Source organism: Xiphophorus hellerii, chromosome 15 (genome assembly GCF_003331165.1).
Source record: "Xiphophorus hellerii strain 12219 chromosome 15, Xiphophorus_hellerii-4.1, whole genome shotgun sequence".
In the NCBI taxonomy this organism is placed as follows: Eukaryota; Metazoa; Chordata; class Actinopteri; order Cyprinodontiformes; family Poeciliidae; genus Xiphophorus; species Xiphophorus hellerii.
Genome location: NC_045686.1, coordinates 92,300 through 112,815, shown reverse-complemented (window position 1 = coordinate 112,815; position 20,516 = coordinate 92,300). Strand labels below are relative to the sequence as shown.

The 20,516-nt window shown below is 39.8% G+C and overlaps 1 protein-coding gene across 1 annotated transcript in view; it reads left to right on the top strand.

Moving 5' to 3' along the window:
- The first annotated feature begins 1,293 nt into the window (after positions 1–1,293).
- LOC116734292 (tetraspanin-18-like) overlaps positions 1,294–20,516 on the top strand; it is a 70,403-nt gene continuing 51,180 nt past the window's right edge. The window contains exon 1 of the mRNA XM_032585607.1: positions 1,294–1,476. The gene's annotated coding sequence lies outside the window, so the exon portion shown is untranslated. The remainder of the gene's footprint in view (positions 1,477–20,516) is intronic.

Sequence of the window (20,516 nt, the reverse complement as noted above, 5' to 3'; positions counted from 1 at the left end):
TCTACATTATGATGTCACCAGGTGATTCAGAATCCATCCAATCACTGAACAGATGTTCAGTGATTGGACCTTCTCCAGCTAAACTTTCTCCAGCTAAACACAAACGAAACTGAAGTTATTATATTTGGACCTCAGGAGGAGCTTTCTAGAGTCAACACACAGCTTCAGTTATTACAGCTGGAAACCAGAGATCAGACTGAACCTCCAGAGCCACATAAATACGGTTACAAAGTCGGCCTTCTATCACCTGAAGAACATTTCCAGGATTAGAGGACTAATGTCCCAGCGAGATCTAGAGAAACTCATCCATGAGTTTATCTTCAGTCACATTGATGACTGCAACAATGTCTTCACAGGTCTGCCTAAAAAAATCAATCAGATTCAGAACGCTGCTGCTGGAGTTCTGACTAAAACCAGGAAGATAGAGAACATCACCCAGTCCTAAAGTCCTTCCACTGGATCCCTGTAGCTCAGAGGATAGACTTTAAAATTCTGTTGTTAGTTTATAAATCACTGAACGGCTCAGTACCACAATACATTAAAAATCTGCTGTTGTCATAGCAACCTTCCAGCCCTCTCAGGTCTTCTGGTTCTGGTTCTGGTTCTGCTCTGCATCCCCAGAACCAAACATGGAGAAGCAGGATTCAGCTTCTATGCACAATAAATCTGGAACAAACTTCCAGAAAACTGCAAAACATCTGAAACACTTGAGTACTTTTAAATCTACACTAAAAAACCCACCTGGTTGCAGTTGCTTTTGAAACATTATTACCTAAATTACATAATTGGACGTACCAAAATATAAAATTAAGTGAAAAATTTTGGTATTTTAAGGTTGAAATTTGAAATAATTGATAAACTTAATAAAAATAACAAAATCAGGCAAAAGTGATTATTCCAAATCAGTTTCTTTCAATAAAAAAAACTTATGAAACTTTAACAGAAACTGCAGGCTTTTTGTGGCTTTCTGGTTAAAACATGTCTGCTTTTCATTCAGTTGGTATAGAATCTAGTCAAAGTAGAGATACTTTATAATAAAAGTACTCAAGTAAAAGTGCAGCGTAGTAAAAATACTTCAAAAAAGTTGCTTAAGTAAAAGTAGCTAAGTAAATGTAACTGCTAGTTACACCTACCCAGCTCTGCTAACGTAAAGTGTGCGGTTCGGCTGAAGGCGTGTCCGCCTCCGCAGAGTCTCCGCCCTCCGGATCCGGACCGGCTGCTCCTGGATCAGCCGCTCAGCCTCCACTGGCTCCAACAAACTGTTTGCTTCCTCCAGTCGCAGCTCGCAGGAGTGGAGCGGTGGATTTTGCTTTAGCTGGGCGCTGTTGGGCATGACTCTCTCCGGCGGACATCCACTCTGACCGGCGCTTTGTGTTTGGCGAACAGGAGCATCCAGAACCACGTCGCGTCTTTACTGAGGTTTTCTGAGGAGAAGCGGGTCGCCACAGATAGACTGAGGTTCGGCTGCGCCTTGAGGTAAGAAACAGCTCCCTGTTTCTGAGTTTAAAGTTGAATGTTTCTGGGAATTTAAAGGGGATTCTGTCTCATACTTTGTTGGAACAAGTTGCATCTTTCCCCCACCTTTAATGACTTGCTGAAAAAAGTAACGAAATGAATAGTTAATATAAAAATAGCTCTACATTCATGTTTCGGGTCCGTGCAGACTCAGTTCAAATCGCATTTCTTCTATTTTTTTTATTGCGAGTCTTTCCTATTTCCCAGTAAACTCTGTGTTTTTGCGTGGTGAGAAGCCGGGCATGAGGCGCTCGGTCCGGTCCGGTCCGGTCCGGAGCGCCGTGCGTCCGTCTCCTCTCCAAGCTGGCACCCTTCCCACGGCGGATCAGCCCCAACCCGAAGAGGCTGTCTGCCGGGACGCGGGGGGTCACCAGATGGATGTCTCTGACGGCACTACCTTTGCTGCAGGGCAGAACTTCACTGTCAGTTTGCATTAATCGGAGAGATGCATCATCCAAAAACCTCCGCAGCCTCTTCCCCTCTGTCTTGTCAGATCTCCGCTGAAGCGAGCGCAATGCGTCCTGTGAGGAAAAAGAGAGAGAAAGTCAATACTTTTAAGGACAGAGTCACTTCTTATACATCAGACATGTGACTTATCCAAGTGTCCGGGCTCAGAAAGCTGCTTTATTGTAAGGAAAAGGGCTAAAGTTCAAATTCAGAATACATTGCAAAACAAAAGTATGAAAAATAATTTCAGTATTTTAGCATCCACTAGGTAATGTTTTAGTCAACAATTAGCTATTCTGTGTCTAACAGAGAACATTAAGGGTGGTATGAATCATTATATCAACTTATTCAGAGTTTATATTTAATTCGGAAAGCTTTTGAATTTAAATTTGTATCATGTTACTTGGATCGAACTCACTCAGAGCATGTCTATCCCAACACACTTTGATACACAGGTCAATATGTGCTAATTTTGGGTTTAGTACCTTAATGTCAACATGTCACAGGAGGAAGCTGGAATCAAACTTACAACCTTCCAATTACAAGACCACTATACCACCACTGGTCCACATTCACCACAGGTTTCCACTACTTTAACAACAATGCTAACACTAATAGTACAGTTTAAATCTGGTTTTCAGGGGATAGGAAAAGTTTAATAACTTGTAAGAATTGATTTTAAAAAACTTGCATCCAGCTTGAAGTGGGTTAGCAACAATGCTAACACTAAAGCAAAATATCTAGCCAGCTGTGGTTGTCAACCCTTAGGCAATTATTACCAATGGACAGAATCTAATCTGCTGTTATGTTAGGATAGTTGAAAAGCCTGCATGCCATCTTGTTAAAATAGATTTAATGTATTAGTATTAAGCTTTAACTTGTAGTTAATGACAATGCTAATGCTAACGTCAAATTTGCTAGGAACCTTTACATGCCATCTTAGGACAAATTTAGAAACTTTCACCAGCATTTTATGAAATAATCATGGCCCAATTCTTATATACGTTTCTTTTTAAGGTGAAGCTGAGTGTAATGATCTTGATAATTACCTACAATTTAACCAGTTTTGTTCAAAATTGGTTGAATTTAATTTATTCAACTACCTATCAGCTGTTTTATTTTATGTAATTTATGACCAAAATGCTGATCAAAATGTGTCCAATTATTACTCCAATTTTATTGATTGAATTCTCCCTGTTTTCGTCAGGGTAAAAAAGTGATATTTCTATATTCCACTCAAGCATTTATTCTGGTTACAGTAACTGCTAGGAATCTGGATCTAATCACATTTTGCCCCAGGAGATTGTCTCCGAGGGACTCATTAACACACAGCGGTGTCCATGTGAGTGTGCCTGGAGTTGGGGCCCTGCAGCTCCCTGACGTTTGCATGTCAGAGGAGAGGAAAATCACATCACAGCCAGTCAGTTTGGACACACTGACAGACAGACAGACTGTCAGCACTGCTGCATTATACTGAGAGAAGAGCTCTGCTTCCTTCTGTTCTCTGCTATTCTTTAGTCTAATATCATTATTCCTAACCAAGTACAAAGAGGTTGGTGGAGACAGAAAGAAAACAGAGATCTGTTTGTTCACCATGTTGCTGGAGAACAATTGCTTTGTCAAAAAAAAAGGCGGAAAAAGATAAAGAAACAGTTGAATTGATGTGTTTGGAGGAGCTGCCAACACAGATGACTAGACTTTGCCTGCAGCTTTTCACTCCTCCGTTTGTTAAAAGAATATATACGGAAAAAGAAATAGTTTTTACACAATAAACATCAACAGCTGCATTAGTGAACTGGTAGTGAAATTTATAAATGCGACAAATTAAACGGTTCAACATTTCAGTTGATTCCAGTGGGTTTTTCTCTCCACCCGCCCACACACAACACCTAGGGTGTTAATAGTATCCCTGTTGATATGCTGCTTTTGATTTACCGTCTACATTACAATGAAGCAAAAACGCGCCTCAGGATGTGACAGAGTGATAAGTTCAAAGCTGCCGTTTCATCCAGGTCTTTGCAAACTCTATGAGCTAGCCTGGCAGAATCCGCTGAAAAATAGGTGACACCGCCTGACCTGGCACAGCATTAAAGGCCTGACGTTAATCAGCCAGTGGTCTCTCCGTTCGGCGTCATTTTCCCACTTTTTTCCTTCTTGATCTCAGCTGGCATGATTGCAGATGTGGTGGATCTCTTTTTGGCAGGACATTTAATACGACTTAACCAGATCCTCTCTCAGCTTTCTTTCCTTGTTTCCACTTTGTCTTTTGTTACGACTCCATTGCAAAATGGCAAAATCTTACCAAGTGCTTTTGGTCTACAGTGTAAAGAAAAAAGTCTCTAATTTATAGTAAAATACCGGCAGGTGTGGTTGATGAAATCTTACCGTATTAAAATGGTAAAATTCTGAGAAATTTGGTAAAATTCTCTTCTGTAAAATATAGAAAAGAGAGTATTTTACCAAATATAAAATATTTTACCATTTTATATATGGTAAAATTCTGTCTGTATTTTACCAGCATAAATTAGAGACTAACAGTTTTTTTTTAACAGTGTAGTTTTTACTTCAAATATCTTAGTTCACTTGAAATAAGACAAAATTCAATGCCTGCTGATTTTGTGACGTTTCACTCAGGTGGTTTTAGAAACGACTCGTTTTCCAGACACCAAAAACATGAACTAATAGCAAAAAACAAGCCTTGTGTTTTTTAAGCTCTTTAAGTAAGTTAGTTTGGCAAACTAAGATATTTGCAGTAGAAACTAAGTCAAAAATACTTGGTAAGATTTTGTGTTTTTGCTGTGTGACTAAACATGCTGGAGCTCTGCCTTGGTTGCTAGGTAACGGACTGGGCTTTGCTGGGGTTGCTAGGTGAGGGGCAATGCCTGCTGATTTTGTGACGTTTCACTCAGGTGGTTTTAGAAACGACTCGTTTTCCAGACACCAAAAACATGAACTAATAGCAAAAAACAAACCTGGTGTTTTTTAAGCTCTTTAAGTAAGTTAGTTTGGCAAACTAAGATATTTGCAGTAGAAACTAAGTCAAAAATACTTGGTAAGATTTTGTGTTTTTGCTGTGTGACTAAACATGCTGGAGCTCTGCCTTGGTTGCTAGGTAACGGACTGGGCTTTGCTGGGGTTGCTAGGTGAGGGGCAATGCCTGCTGATTTTGTGACGTTTCACTCAGGTGGTTTTAGAAACGACTCGTTTTCCAGACACCAAAAACATGAACTAATAGCAAAAAACAAGCCTGGTGTTTTTTAAGCTCTTTAAGTAAGTTAGTTTGGCAAACTAAGATATTTGCACTAGAAACTTGCACATCCTCTCTCATCCAACTTGCAGAGCACGTCTATATTCATACCGAAGCCTTTGGAGCACCAGAAATGTGTAGGGAAAACAAGACGGGGTCAGCGCTCTATGTTCGCTTTCTCTTTGAATCATCCTCTCTACTCTACAGCAGCAGTAATCCACAGAGAGCCACAACTAAATGGAGTATCTATTGGCTAAATGAGAAAATAGCTTTTTTTTTTTTTTTTTTGCTCAATTGCAAGAGGACCCTTCATTTAATGTGTGTGATGCACGCGCCTTGGCCCGTAATGGGTTCAGCATCTTTGTTGTCGAGAGACAGGAGAAAATGAAATTTGCTTTTCAGCTGGCAGAAATAATTTACTCTCTGAAAGGTGTGTTTTTCATCAGCTGTGCAGGAGCCAAGAGATGAGCAAGGTCTGATTCTACAGCCTGAGCGCCTCGATGCAGCAGCGCTTTTCTTTATTTATCAAAGCTTTGGTGTTGTCGGGCAACTGCCTAAGAAGTTGATTTAAGTTGTTTGTTTTTGTTCACCCTTTGGTCCAAAGCATGCACACAGCAGAGCTACGTGTTAAGGGTTTGTGTCTGAAATAGTCCAAAGAATGTTTTTAGAGGGAAAAACTTTGCTGCCTTGATTTAAATGGTGTCTGTTTTTTATGTTGCATGTTGTCATGCATCTTCCATCAAACCAGATCAATTTACCATCACTTAATCAAAAAGGAAACAAGATTTTCAGATCATACAGCAGAATAATAGATCTTGTAAGCATATAAACAATAGCGACAAAACCTCAAATTATAGTAAAAAGTGTAAAAAATTAATGGAAGAAATTAAATAACAGCAAGTTCAGCTTATTTATTTACACTGGAAGCAGTTCTCTATTTTAATGTTGTAGTACTTTTTGATTATAGCAGTTCAAAAGGTTTGAGGGTTTGACAGAAGGTAGGGACTCTAATGAGCTTTTCAGCTCCCCTCACTGTCCCCTGCAGGACCCTCTGGGCTGCCATATTGGAGCCAGAACAGTTTGTCAACATGCTAGAGTTTCCCTGAGAACACTGCAAAAACACCAAATCTTACCTCCCTTAGTTTAGTTTCTAATGCAAATGTTTTAGTTGACTTGAAGTAAGACAAAACTAACTTACAAGTAACTTTTCAGCAAAATACAGGAGCCTGTTTTAAGTCAATTTCTAAATATTGATGACAAAATACTTGTTCCATTGGCAGATTAGTTCACTTATAATAAATGGAAAATGTGGAACTAGTATTTGGTTGCTAGGTGACGTCCTGGGCTTGGCTGGGGTTGCTAGGTAACCACAACGTGCCCGTTGATAGTAGCATTAGTGAAATAATATGCAAGTGGAAGTATTTTTTCATCAATATTAAGAAGTTATTGACTTAAAACTTGTATTTTGCTGAAAAGTTACTTTGAAGTTAGTTTTGTCCATTAGTTTTTTGTTTTTGCAGTGAAGTCGTCCAGTTACTGGAAAGGTGTGATTTTTAGCCTCATTGACAGACTGAAAACTCAAAAACTTGAGAATATACCACAACTAAACTTCATTAAAATTGTAAGAAGCAATTTACATGGAAAATGTATTTTTATGACATGTATGCATGTTTGTGGTTGAGAGAAGGCAAGAGAGAACAAGACTGAGTCATAATCACTAGTTAACGGCTCTCCAACTCACACAGTGTGACTTTGCCTCTTCTTCTAGTACAAATTATTACTGATACCTCAAATTAAACACGTTGAACTTTTAAATCTGCATCAACATGTAAAATCATCCACCAAACTCTACCGCTCTGCCAGTCGCTCTACTGTAAACCAGCCTGTGTGTTTGCCTCCATTACCCTCATTAGCTGACATGCCTGAAATAATAGTCTTCCATAAAACGTGTCAGTGCTTCACTCATGCATTTATCAACCGTGTGAGTATAGATCATTTTCATTGCTGCCTTTGTGTGTTTGGCTGAAATGTGAGCACATCTCAAATGAGATCGACCACAAACGTTATCCTGGCACCATCTTATCTGTAAGCTTTTCATTTACTTGCTTTCGCTCAGAGCTCAGAGAGACTTTCTCCCAGCTCCTTTTCTCCCTCACATGTTTTGTCCTCCGTTCGCAGAAACCTCCTTAAGGTCTTCCTTCCTGTTTTTAACTTCCTCCTAAAATATTTAATTGCAAACTTTCCGGAAGATTTTAATGACAGACTTATTCAAATAATTTTAGGAAGAATGTAGACAGAAGAAAGTCCGTCTACCTAGAGGTTTTACTGGTTAAATGATTCAGATGTTTCTTGTTTTTTTGACATAACTAGGAGGATACAGAGTGAAAAGTAGCATTTTATTTCCCTATTTTTGGAATCTTATTCCTGGAAATTCATAAACCCTCCCTGTTTGTGAACGATTACTCAGTTAAACAGTCTATGTTTAGCTTGATGCTACTTGGTCAATTTAATTCTGCTGTAACATTAACAGACAGGCAAAATTATTAATGTTAGACATGACCTGGTTACCTGTTACCCTGGTTACATCTAAGTTTTCAAAACAACAACAAATTTTAATCAGTCTATACTGAGGCTGGACAATAAACCAATAACAATATGTATCATGATAAACACATGATCAATTGATAACACATTTGTTAGAATATTTAATATATAGAATATTCACTGAACCTTGATCCAGAACCGCACAGCATTCTGGGAGATGTAGGCAGAGAAAATAGAAACGCTCAACTTCGCTAAGTATGGTTGGTGGACTCAACTGACTCACTCACTCTTTGGTTACCTAGCAACTCACTCACTCTGGTTACCTAGCAACTCACTCCTTCTTTGGTTACCTAGCAACAAACTGTTCCGTAACTTGCGCAGCAGCAGTTTAAGGTTTGTCCACTATGCCTCAGAACTGCTTAAAAATAAAAAAACAGCTTTGAGTGAAAACTGTGGATAAAACAGGAAAAGTCAGGCCATCAGTGTGTCAGTATTTCAGATGTTTAAAACAAAAAACTAATCAATAACTGAAGATATTGACCTATATGAAACCCATACGTCGTGATATGCTTTTATCTAAACTTTGGACTGCCTTGTTGCTGAAATGTGCTTTCAAATAAACTTGATTGATTAATGAACTGACAAATAATGTGTCAGAGTCACAGGAGTTTTCCCCAGCTGTGCACTGGCAGTTGTAACAAAATCTGAAAAAATGCTGCTTTGGCAATTATCAAAAATAAATAAAGTCACGTAAATAGAAAAAAATAAATGCAGCATATAAATCTCAGGTTTCATCTGTACATGAAGGATTTTATTTCTGACTTAATGTAATCTAAAGTCCTTATAAGCACCCAAAAACACACACGGTATTTCTGATTTTGAAGCCTTTCGCAGTTGATATATGAAGCATTTTGGACAAATCTTACACACTGCAGGGCTTCTGCTTTTATAATCTGTTTTAGAATATATCTACGCTTCCACGGAAATCTTTATTCGCTGCTTGTCTCCATGAGGGTCTGGAAGTTGTGAGTGACCCAAACACGGGGCAGCTCCAGAGTTCACAGAGGGCAGGAAGCTGAGGGGCCTCGCTTCCTTTTTATCAGGAGGAAGCAGGATGGCTGTTTGTGCTCAACCCAAGAATTCCTTGTGCTTATCTCACATTCACGCCTTTCCCCCTTAATAACGGCTGTGCTGAGCAGGTAATGAGGTAAAAGGTATGTATTCGACAAGCTGCGGCGGGAGATAGCGGACCCTCCAATAGGCTTAGGATTCGGCTCCGGTGGGGGGAGGAACTCTCAGCTTCATCTCAGGATGCGACAAATGTTCTCGACGTTTCCCCACAGCCATATTTTCCTTTACGTATTTTTTCCAGAACTAATAAACCAGTTTACACAGGTATCCATTAAAGGCTGAGGTCATTGCACAGAGCGAGTACGCTCGGTAAATCTCAGGGTTTTTTTCCCCGTAAGGATTCCTCATCACCTCCTGCTCTTTTCATCCCCAAGATGTATTCAAAGCTCTGCGAGGGGCTTAAAGCGGGCCAGCTGTCGGGATTCGTGACACGGGTCTGACGTGTGGGGGGAATTACCTCAGGAGCGCTGATCAGAGGCGGGCAGAGGACCCAAAAATTATACTCCAGGAAGAATAGCAAACATATTTTTACTCAAGTAAAAAGTAGCTATCCAAAAAATTACTCAAAAAGCATTTGGTAAAAAGTCGATTCAAGTACTAAGTAACTAATCAAATTATCAATCATTTAATATTTAAAAATTACATCATCAGATGGACCAGAATAAAAAGTTAAGTGGAAATTTTGGTATTTTATGGACAAAAATGACAATAGTTCTTATAGGTAGCAAAAAATAACAAAATTAGGCAAAATAATTTTTTTTCCAAATCAATTCCTTCCAATAAAAAAACTTAGGAAACTTTAATCACTGTCTTTTTATTGAGTTTTTTTTTTCCTTTAGTACATACAGTTTGTGAGTACAAAGAAGTGTATCTAACACATACATAAAATAATACACACAGAGAAAATAATCCCTCCAAAGTAATCCCATTTAGCCCACCCAGGTCACTGCCTAGTAGGTCCACCCACTACATTCCTATCCCTGGCAGAAACGGAACACATTTTAATAAAATTAATTAACTTAATTAATCTGGAGCATTATTGTATGTTTTGAAATGAGTCAAGAAAGGGTCCCCATGTTTTTTCAAATTTACCAGTTGCGTGTTGAAGAGAACATCTGATCCTTTCCAGTTTTAAACACGACATAAGGTCACATAGCCACTGTTTATGAGTTGGAGGGGCAGCACCCTTCCACCTGGTCAGAACTGTGCGCCTCGCTATCAGTGAGCAAAATGCCAGGGCCTGCCGTTTAGAGGCCGATAAAGGCAACCCCCCACCACTGAACCCAAAGAGAGCCAAGAGGGGGCCAGGTGTTACCACCACCCCGGCCAACCCGGACATCGTACGAAAAACATCTGTCCAGAACTGACCAAGAGCGGGGCAGGACCAGTACATATGAACTAGTGTGGCTACAGCAGTTTTGCATTTGTCGCAGTATGGGGTGACTTCTGGATAGAAACGAGACAGTTTGCTTTTGGAGAGATGGGCTCTATGTACTATTTTGAGCTGAATGAGACAATGGCGCGCACACAGAGACGTTGTATTCACCAGTTTAAGTATAGAGTCCCATGTCTCATCTGGTATAGATATATTCAAATCTTCTTCCCATGAAGTTTTAAGTTCAGGTGAGGAGGTCTCTTTCATACTCAACATTTTATCATAAAGCCAAGAAACCAGCCCTTTACGAGTCGGGTTCAATAATAGGATGGTTTCCAATAGTGTAAACTCTGGCAGAGAAACTGAGCCTGATAAGTGAGACTGAATAAAGTTTCTGGTTTGCAAATATCTAAAAAAATGGGATTTAGGTAAACCATATTTAGTGCTAAGTTCCTCAAAGGATGCCAAATTCTTCTCTAAAAAAAGGTCCTTAAAATAAGTAAGCCCCCTCCGGTGCCACTCTAGGAACACCCCATCCTGAACAGATGGTTTGAAAAAATGGTTAAGTGCAATTGGACTTAAGAGGGAAAAGTCATGAAGTTTAAAGTATTTCCTAAATTGGCCCCATATTTTCAGTGAGTGTTTCACTACAGGGTTTGAAATAGCGCTAACTGAAGAGAGTGAAAGTGGGGAACAGAGCAAGGCAGGAATGGATATATTGTTACCACTGCGCAGCTCCATAGCCACCCAGTCAGGACAGTCACCCAGGTTGTAGTAGAAATACCAAAACACTGAGCATCTAAGGTTGGCAGCCCAATAATAAAACCGGAAATTGGGGGAGGCAAACCCCCCTGCTGTTTAGGTTTTTGGAGTTGTAATTTATTAAGCCTTGGGCGTTTACCCTGCCAAATAAAAGACGAGAGAGTCGAGTCTAGCTCATTAAAAAAAGTATTAGGAATAAAAATAGGTAATGCCTGAAAGAGGTATAAAAATTTGGGCAGTATATTCATTTTAATTGAGTTGATACGTCCCACAAGGGACATGGAAAAGGGCGTCCACTTTGTGAGGGATCCCTTCACTTGGTTCAACAGTTGAATCAGATTCTCTTTGAACAGGTTTTTATGTTTTTTTGTCACTGTGACACCAAGGTATGTGAATTTTTGTCTTTCAATTCTGAACGGCAGATTGGCTAAATCTGACATATTGGCTTTATTACCTATTGGGAGAAGCTCACTTTTGGTGAGGTTCAGCTTATACCCAGAAATCTGACCAAATTGGCTAAATATGTCGAGAGCAAAAGGCAATGAGGTTGATGGTTTGGAAACAAAAAGTAGAAGGTCATCTGCATAAAGCGACACTTTATGTTCCATATCATTCCTCCAAATGCCGGAAATCTCTTTACTGGTTTTAAGTGCAATGGCGAGGGGCTCTATGGCCAGATCAAAAAGCAGGGGACTAAGAGGACAGCCCTGACGGGTGCCTCTTTGTAATTTAAAAGGTTTTGAGGTCTGAAAATTGGTACGAACTGTGGCAGACGGTTGCTGGTATAATAGTTTGATCCATGAAATGAAGTTTCCTCCAAAGCCAAATCTACTAAGGACCGCAAAAAGATAGTCAAACTCAACCCGGTCAAAGGCTTTTTCAGCGTCCAGAGAGACAACACACTCATCTGAATCTGAGGCGCTGGAATAAATGATATTAAGCAACCTTCTAACATTGAAATATGAGTGCCGACCTTTAATGAAGCCTGTTTGGTCTTTTGAAATAACCGATGGTAAAACAGTTTCAAGTCTACGGGCAAGAATTTTGGCTAAGATTTTGACATCTGTATTTAGGAGAGAGATAGGTCTGTATGAGGTGCGTTCCACTGGATCTTTGCCCTTTTTTGAAATAAGAGTGATGCAAGCCTCATAAAATGACTGAGGGAGGGACTCTTGTTTAAAACAGTCAGTAAGGGTGGAGCTGAGCTCCACAGACAGTAAGTCTGAGAATTGTTTGAAAAATTCTGAGGGGAGACCATCCGGTCCTGGGCATTTGCCAGACTGCATTGAGGCTATTGCTAGGGAGACTTCTGCCTGGGAAATGGGTTCATCTAACCTGTTCTTAAGTTCTGGTGAAATTACAGGGATGTGAAGTTTAGCCAAGAAATCAACAGTCATGTTGGAATTGGTCTGTGATTGTGAGCTGTAGAGCTCCTCGTAGAAGTCCCTGAATGCATCATTAATCTGACCGTGATCTGTGACTATACTGCCATCTTGTTTTCGAATTCTAGAGATATTTTGCCTTGCCCTAGAGCCCTTGAGCATGGTCGCTAATAGTTTATCGGGTTTGTCGCCATGCACATAAAATTTGGATTTGTTGTGTAAGAGCAGGCGTTCAGCTGAGTGTGTTGTCAATAGATCAAGCCTTGTTTTAAGTTCAACGCGCCTTTTGAACAGTTCAGGACACTGATTCAGAGCATATTTTATATCAACCTCTTTGATTTGTTGAATTAGGTTGTTCTGTTCATAGGTGGACTGTTTTTTAATTTTGGCTGAGTAGGCAATAATCTGGCCTCTAATGTAGGCCTTAAAAGTATCCCACACCACAAGGCTGGAGGTCTCATGGGAGGAGTTAGTGGCGAAAAAGAAACGTATCTCATCCTGAATAAACTTTACAAAGTTTTCATCAGACAGTAGGGTTGAATTGAAACGCCATGATCCAGTTCTTAGGGGGAGGTGAGGAAGGGACAGGGACAAAGTGAGTGGGGCGTGGTCTGAGATAACTATGCTATGATAGTCACAAGAACGGATCTGCTGCAGCCATTTAGAATCTGTAATAAAATAATCAATTCTTGAGTAAGTTTTGTGTACATGTGAAAAGTATGAGTACTCCCTCTTGTCAGGATTTAAAGTACGCCACACATCACACAGCCCGTACTCAGATAAAAAGGTTTGGATGACTGATGCAGATTTGCTTATGGCATTACTTTTAAGGGATGAGCGGTCCAAAGCTGGGTCCAACCAACAGTTGAAATCACCCCCCAGGACCAGTGAGTATTTATTGAGGTCAGGTAGGAAAGAGAATAGTTGTTTAAAAAAATTCTCATCATCTGTATTAGAAGCATAAACATTAACCAGGGCGACCAGAGTGCCATGCAGTTTCCCACTTACAATAATAAACCTGCCATGTTTATCAGCCACCACATTATCGGCCTCAAACGGAGTGCTCTGGCTGATCAGTATAGAAACCCCTCGCGCCTTAACCTGAAAATGGGAGTGAAAACATTGTCCCTTCCAGCAAGCCAGGAGACGACCCCCGTCCAAGGTCCTGATGTGAGTCTCCTGCAGAAACACCACATCTGTATTAAATCGTTTAATATGGGAAAAAACCTTCCTTCTCTTCACTGGGTGGTTTAAGCCTTTGACATTCCAACTTAAAAAATTTAAATACTGACTCATACGATTTCAGAGTGTACATGTTGTCCTACTTTGATAAGTACGATAGCAGTATGGCAGGCAGAGATTGGAACAAAAGAGGTGAAGAGAGGTTGCAGTACCTTGCAGGACCCCTGGCAGTGACCTTAGCCTCCCCCCCAAAACCTCCCCCAAACATAAACAGCTGCTAAACAAAAAATAACAATGTAGCAGCAAGCTCTTCAAAATTAACATTCTTAGAGATCCAATCTTCCAGTAACCAATAACCTTGGAATAAAAAAAACTGAACTTTCTATAGCAAACTAACCACTGCTCCTAGTGGGTATGAAGTAGGTATAGACCCCCCCACATTGATATAGATTTTGAGACATAGTTTACTGGTTGTCGTAAACACCATAGGAAAGTAGTATTGCAATACAAATTGAGGCAACCACAAGAAATGGAATGACAGAGCTGCCCTTCCATTCATTAAGTCCAATACCAGCCAAAAGGATGGCCAGAAAAAGTCCATTGGAAATATGGCAATATGACAAGTCTATTTTTACAGTACCTACTGCGTCCTGAGGAAAAGCAGCCTGCCTGTGTTTCTGAAGAAAGCCCTCGGCAAAACGTTGCTCCTTTATTGGTCTTCCTGTGGTTTTGGAAGCCTCTTGATGAACTGTTGAGCCTCTTCCACAGAACCTAAAAATTTTTTGGCACCGCTGGATTGCGTAATGCGGAGACGGGCTGGGAAGAGAAGAGCCGGCTTCAAGCCCCGTTTGTAGAGCTCCGCCATGATGTCCTTATACTCTACGCGCTGGGCCAGGACGTCTGGACTGTAGTCCTCCACAATACGAAGAGACGCACCTTTGTAGTCGAGCTTTCCTCTCTTCCTGGCTTCCCGAATGATGAGATCTTTAGTCAGGTATCGATGCAGGCGAAGGATCACCGGGCGGGGAGGACGTCCTGCGGGCCGTTTGGCTGCCAGAGAACGGTGCGCTCTATCGAGCTCTGGTGGAGATGGGAGCACCTCTTTCCCAAATAGCTCACAGAGAAGGTTGGAAAAAAACTGAGTAGGGCGCCCACTTTCAGTGTCTTCGGGCAGACCGAGGATGCGAATATTCTGCCGTCTGCTGCGGCTCTCTAGGTCAGTCACTTTATCTTTTAGCTTAGCGTTGTCTTCACGGAGAGCAGCACATGAGTCTTCGAGGCTAGCCACTCGCTGGCCCAGATCCTCTGTTGCGAGCTCCAAGGAAGAGATACGCTCTGCCTGTTCCTCCAGGGCCTGCCGCACCTGGTCTAGCTTGGAGCTCAGCATGTTGACAGAAGACCTGAACTCAGATTTCAGATCCTCACCATGCTGCTGAAAAAGTGCGGTGATAGCCTCTAGCGTTAAGCTAGCGTCCTCCTTCTTACTTCCTTTCGCGCTCTTACAGGCCATCTCTAGTGCGCAAATAATCAAAAATACTTGCCAAGAATGTTTTTTGTATTGATAGGCGGCGTAGAATTAGTTTTCTGTGGGGTGAATTTAGTTAAAAGTCTGGATTTTTCCGGAGCAGTCCGTTGCTACGTCTAACCTGTCCGCATGGCAAACCGGAAGTTTGCCATGCGGCAAATACAGAAACTTTAACAAAAACTGCAGGTGTGTGTCTGGTGAATTTTTGCTTAAAACATGTTTGTTTTTCATTCAGTAGGTAGAAAATCCAGAAATTTACTCATAATAAAATTACTCAAGTAAAAGTAAAAAGTACATCATGGAAAAAAAATACTCCTAAAAGTACATCTTGTTTTCAAAAACGATACTCAGCACTAGTTATGTATTACTATTTTTTTAATTATTATTTTTTTTCTTCTTTCTGTTTTCACCAACTTAATCTTGTGTGTTTTCCTTTTTGAACTTTGCTGTAGTTTTTAAAGTGGTATGTAAATAAATTTGACATTCACATCGACTAAAGTAAATGTAATTAAGTAAATGTAACTAGTTACTACCCAGCTCTGGCTCTGAAGCACTGAATGATGCTGAAGTTTGGGCGCCACAGAGATAAACCATGTTCCATCTGGTCACTTCAGTGATTTAAAGCAGTCTTTCTCAAACTGGTCCCTGGACCACTGGTGGTCCGCGAACTACTGCATGTAAACAACCGTTTGTTTGCCAGGATGTGAGCTCAAAGTGCGACGCTACAGTTGGCTTACCAGAGGACTGTGTTTAAAAATAAAAATGCATAAATAGCTTACTAAAAAGAAAACCTGAAGATACCAGTGGAAAGTTTCTCAGGGTGAGCTGCAGAATCGTTGTTTTTGAACAGCATTACGATACAAAGCAGACTGCTACGTATCGTAACAGTCTGCGGCTGTGCTGAGTTCAATAGGCGGTGAACAGAGCTGCGCCCCGCGCTGACTAACTGCATCTAAACACCTCAAATAAAATTATTTATGTTGGACTAGCTACTAGCTGAAGGATAATGTTTGTTTTTTCCAAAGCAACTTAAGTCTGTGTTCTTTTCATTATGCTTCTAAATTAAAAATAGCAGTAACAGTTATAGTAAGAAACCTTTTTGATTTCCATGCGTTTTCATTGGAAAGCTTAGAATCCATATTGTGAATAACTCAAAACACTGTATAGACGTGTTCATGGTTTCATTGTGGCTAGTCACGTTTACATAACAGCGCCACCCTTCACACTAGGAGGAACAAGACAACACGTTGAGAGACTAATACTTTAATTTGTTGTGTTATTGTTGGGGCAATTTCAAGCCGAGTGTTTGTTAAATGGGGTAAGTTTGAGATTTGAAGGTAGAAACTTGTTTTCATTACAAAATCTTGAATGATTTTGCTAAAGTTTGCATCCTTCTAAACCCAGAGGTGAAATAATGTGCAGGAACTCCATGAAAAAGCTTCTCATCTCATTGTTCTTATTTGTTTTCTGCACTGCTTAACACTCAGCCTTCAATATTCAATGCCCTGTTAGGAGTTGCTTCTTGCTTGTGTTTGTTGCATACATTAACTGGTTTCCATTGTCACATGATTTATTTATTACCCAATATGGAGGCTTGTGCTCTGCTTATGAACTGACTGGGAAGGGGAAAATCTGTTTGCAGAATGAATAATGTAGTTTCCTGGATTCATCAAGTAAACAGTCTCAATAGATTAGTTCTCGGTTATTAACACATGTCTGTGACTAAGCTAAAACCATTTAGAGCAACTCTGTAAAACACCGCATGCAGATTTTTTGCTTCTATTTTTTGGTGACGGTAAAGAAGATAAATGGCAACTGTTATTTCGTTGGACTCTGGATCTTAGAAAGCCCAGTCCAACGAGATTAAAAAAGAAAAGGCTTGGAGTTGGGTTTTTAGCTTCTTTACTGTGAAATTCTGTATGCACATACCTTTATTTGGAGTGTTTAATCTAAACAAACAATGCAACATAAATAGAGTTTTAAGCTTTTCTGAGCATGAAAATCTCCCTTTTTGGATGTTTTCTTTAGTCTCTTTTCATTGTTGCCCTGCCAAAAAAGAAACGTTAGAAACTGTGACGCTGCATCGATGCTTAACTTGACTGACGTCCTTCACAAGGCGAGTCTTTGCTGGCACTAATGTGATCTCAAGCTTCTGTTTCCTGTCCAATATGTTTCAAATTTACCCAGCAGCTGAACTCAAGCAGCTAACCGCTAATTCACCATGAAATGATCTCTAACCGTTTATGATTTAAATAGTTTTAATCAGATATTATAAACAGTTTTTCACTTATGGGGTGTTTGCAGCAGTGTGTTGGCTAACTTCCTGTCCAACCAGATGCTGCTGCTGGAGAGGCAGCTAGATCTTTGGAAGCTAAATTCAGAGATTAAAGGTGTCGTTTAGCGATCTGGATAAAAAATGTATCAAAACTTTTATGATGATCCTTGTCATAAATTCACACTGGAGGATTTATGCAATTCATCGCTTCTTTAAGTCCTTATAAACTCATATCATTTCATATCAGGGTCACAATCTGCTGACAAGAGCATAGTGTCTGTTGTTGAAAAATATGTCTTAGCCCATGCATGTAATTGTACAAAAGTATCATATTCAATTTATTTCAATACAAAGATCCTTTATTAATCCAAATTAAGCTCTCTGTACTCAGCCTCTTGTCCGTCTCTGACTTTCAAACTCTTATTTTTGTAAACTTCTTGCTTTGAACAAATGAACGTTGCCTTTTATGTTTTCTGTTTTGTTGCTTTACAGTCTGTAAATCCCACATTTGGATAAAGAAAATATGGAAAGATCGACTTTATAGTGTATTGTAAATGTAAGCACAATCTATTTCCAAAAACCTGGATCAAAATAATAATCATATATATTATAATTCAATAAGATGGGGATTCTCTGAGGAGGGAAAAGGTTTGTGAGGTTTATGGATGAATAAAATTGATGAAAATGTTGTTCTTTCTTTTGTCACAAGAACAACAACCTTTTGTTGATGCTGTTTGGCTGTTTGTGAGGGATGACACCGGCGCGCTGCTTGGCTTTGAGCCGTTTCTACTCTCGCTGTGACTCACCAGGCCCAGAGCTTTTCTCCTCTCCTGACTCAAGCATTTTCCAGATAAATTGGGACTCTCTCCAATCTTCTGGCTTTTTACGGTTGCATCAGCCGTAACTGGGTCCAACATTTTCTCTTTGTCCCTCCCTGCGCCTGGACTCTCCTCCACATTCCTATCTGAAATAACACTAAATGTGAATACAGAAGTGCTGTAGTAACTATTTGCATTTACTTGAGTAACTTTTTGAAAACATTTTCTTTTATGTGTATTTTTGCTACCCTGTACTTTTAATTTTACTTGAGTAATTTTTATTATGAAGTATCTCTACTCTTACTTGAGTAAAAGTTCTGGATTTTCTACCCTCCGAATGAAAAACAAACAAAATTCACCAAAAACAGACACACACCTGCAGTTTTGGTTAAAGTTTAATACGTTTTATATTGAAAGAAACAGATTTTGGAAAAACTTTCTTTTGCCTGATTTTGTTATTTTTTTTTTACTTTTATGAATTATTTTCATTTTGGTGGTTAAACTACAAAAATTTCCACATAACTTTATATTTTGGTCCATCTGATGATGTAATTTTTAAATATTAAATGATTGATACTTTGATCAGTTACTCAGTAATCGAGTAGATTTTTTTACCAAATACTTTTTACTCTTGAGTACAATTTCTGGACTTTCAATCAAACATGTTTTAACCAAAACTTCACCAGATGCTGTATCTGTGTCTGCTTTTGTTAAAGTTTAATAAGTTTTATATTGAAAATAACTGATTTGGAAACATTTTTGTCTTCCTGATTTTATTATTTTTTGTCATTTCTATGAATTTTATGCAATTTTGTCTTTAAAATACAAAAATTTCCACTTAACTTTATAATTTGGTTCTTCTGATTATGTAACTTTTAAATATTAAATGATTGCTATTTTGGTTAGACTTTTTACTAAATACTTTTTTACTCTTACTTGAGTCACACCTTGGATACTTTTGACTTTACTCGAGTAGAAATATGTTGAAGTATCGCTACTCTTACAGTTTTTGTGTACTCTGTCTGGTCATCAGATGAATTCATAAAATGATCAATTTTACTTCATGTCTCACTTTTTGCTCCAGTTTGGGATCTGAACTCTTTAAAATATCCTGTTGATTTCAATCCACTGAAGATCGCGTACTCAGGATGATTCTTGCTCCTGACACAAACTGATTGGGTCATTTGGACTGAACATATAGTCGGGCCGGGTTTATTAATGGTGACACCGGTAATGAGGTCGTTATCTTCGTGTACCAATAAAATGCAGGTTGATGCTGGATGTTTACCCATTGTTTTGTTTCTGATATGAATCAGCTGCGGACGTATCGACACAGGGAGGACAGTCGCTGTGAATAAATGATGCAGCTTTATTAGCTTTCTCCACTTGTCCTTCTGAGGGATTTATTTCCAGGATGACTCGCGGTGCATCCTGCCTGGTAAATAGCACTTTAATGTCTCAGGCAGTGATAATGATCCCCCCCCTGCCTCTCCTTACAGCCTGCGGGTGAAACAACTGGAACCGGCGTGCTTTTCTATTTAAAACTCCCAATCTATGCTGCATGTTTTAAGACATGATCGTTTTTACTTGAAAGTGAATATTTCAAACCTCAGCAGATGTAATTGGGCTAATTTTATTCTAACTTATTATGTGCGTTTGTGTTTGCGTGTCTTGCCGGTATGTGTTGAAGCCGGTGAGCAGCTATAAAAAGGCTCTGAATTTTCCTTCCTCTAGGCCTGCTGCGTTTTTCTGCTGCCTTTGTAGCCCGCACACCTCGTCCACAGCGCGGCTCCCTGCAGCTCCGCTGGGATCGCAGCAAAGCCGCGGTCCCTCCCACAAAGTGAGACTTGCCACAGGTCTGATGCGCACATGGGCTGCTTTGTTGGATCAACAGAATCAGAGGAAAAGATCAGAGTTTGTCCCTCATCAGGTTGCAGCCTTGATCTGGAGAATCTGGCGGAGAGAAGGAGACTAATGATCCCACTTAGACGTTGTTCAAGAACTTTTGAAGTTCATATTGTTACCTAATACCTTAAAAACAAGCCCTCAGAGTAGATGTGCTCAGAGAATAGACTTTAAATAGTGTTAGTTTACATATTGCTCAATGACTTGGCACCACAATACTTTAAAATCAAACCAGTTTTGTTTGTGTAGCACATTTCAGCAGTAAGGTCTCTCAAAATAAACATTTTGCCTTCGTTGAACATCTGAATGTTGATTGATGTTTCTAAACAGGTGGGTTTTTAGTCTGGATTTAAAGGAACTCAGTATTTCGGCTGTTTTGCAGTTTTCTGGAGGTCTGTTCCTGATTTC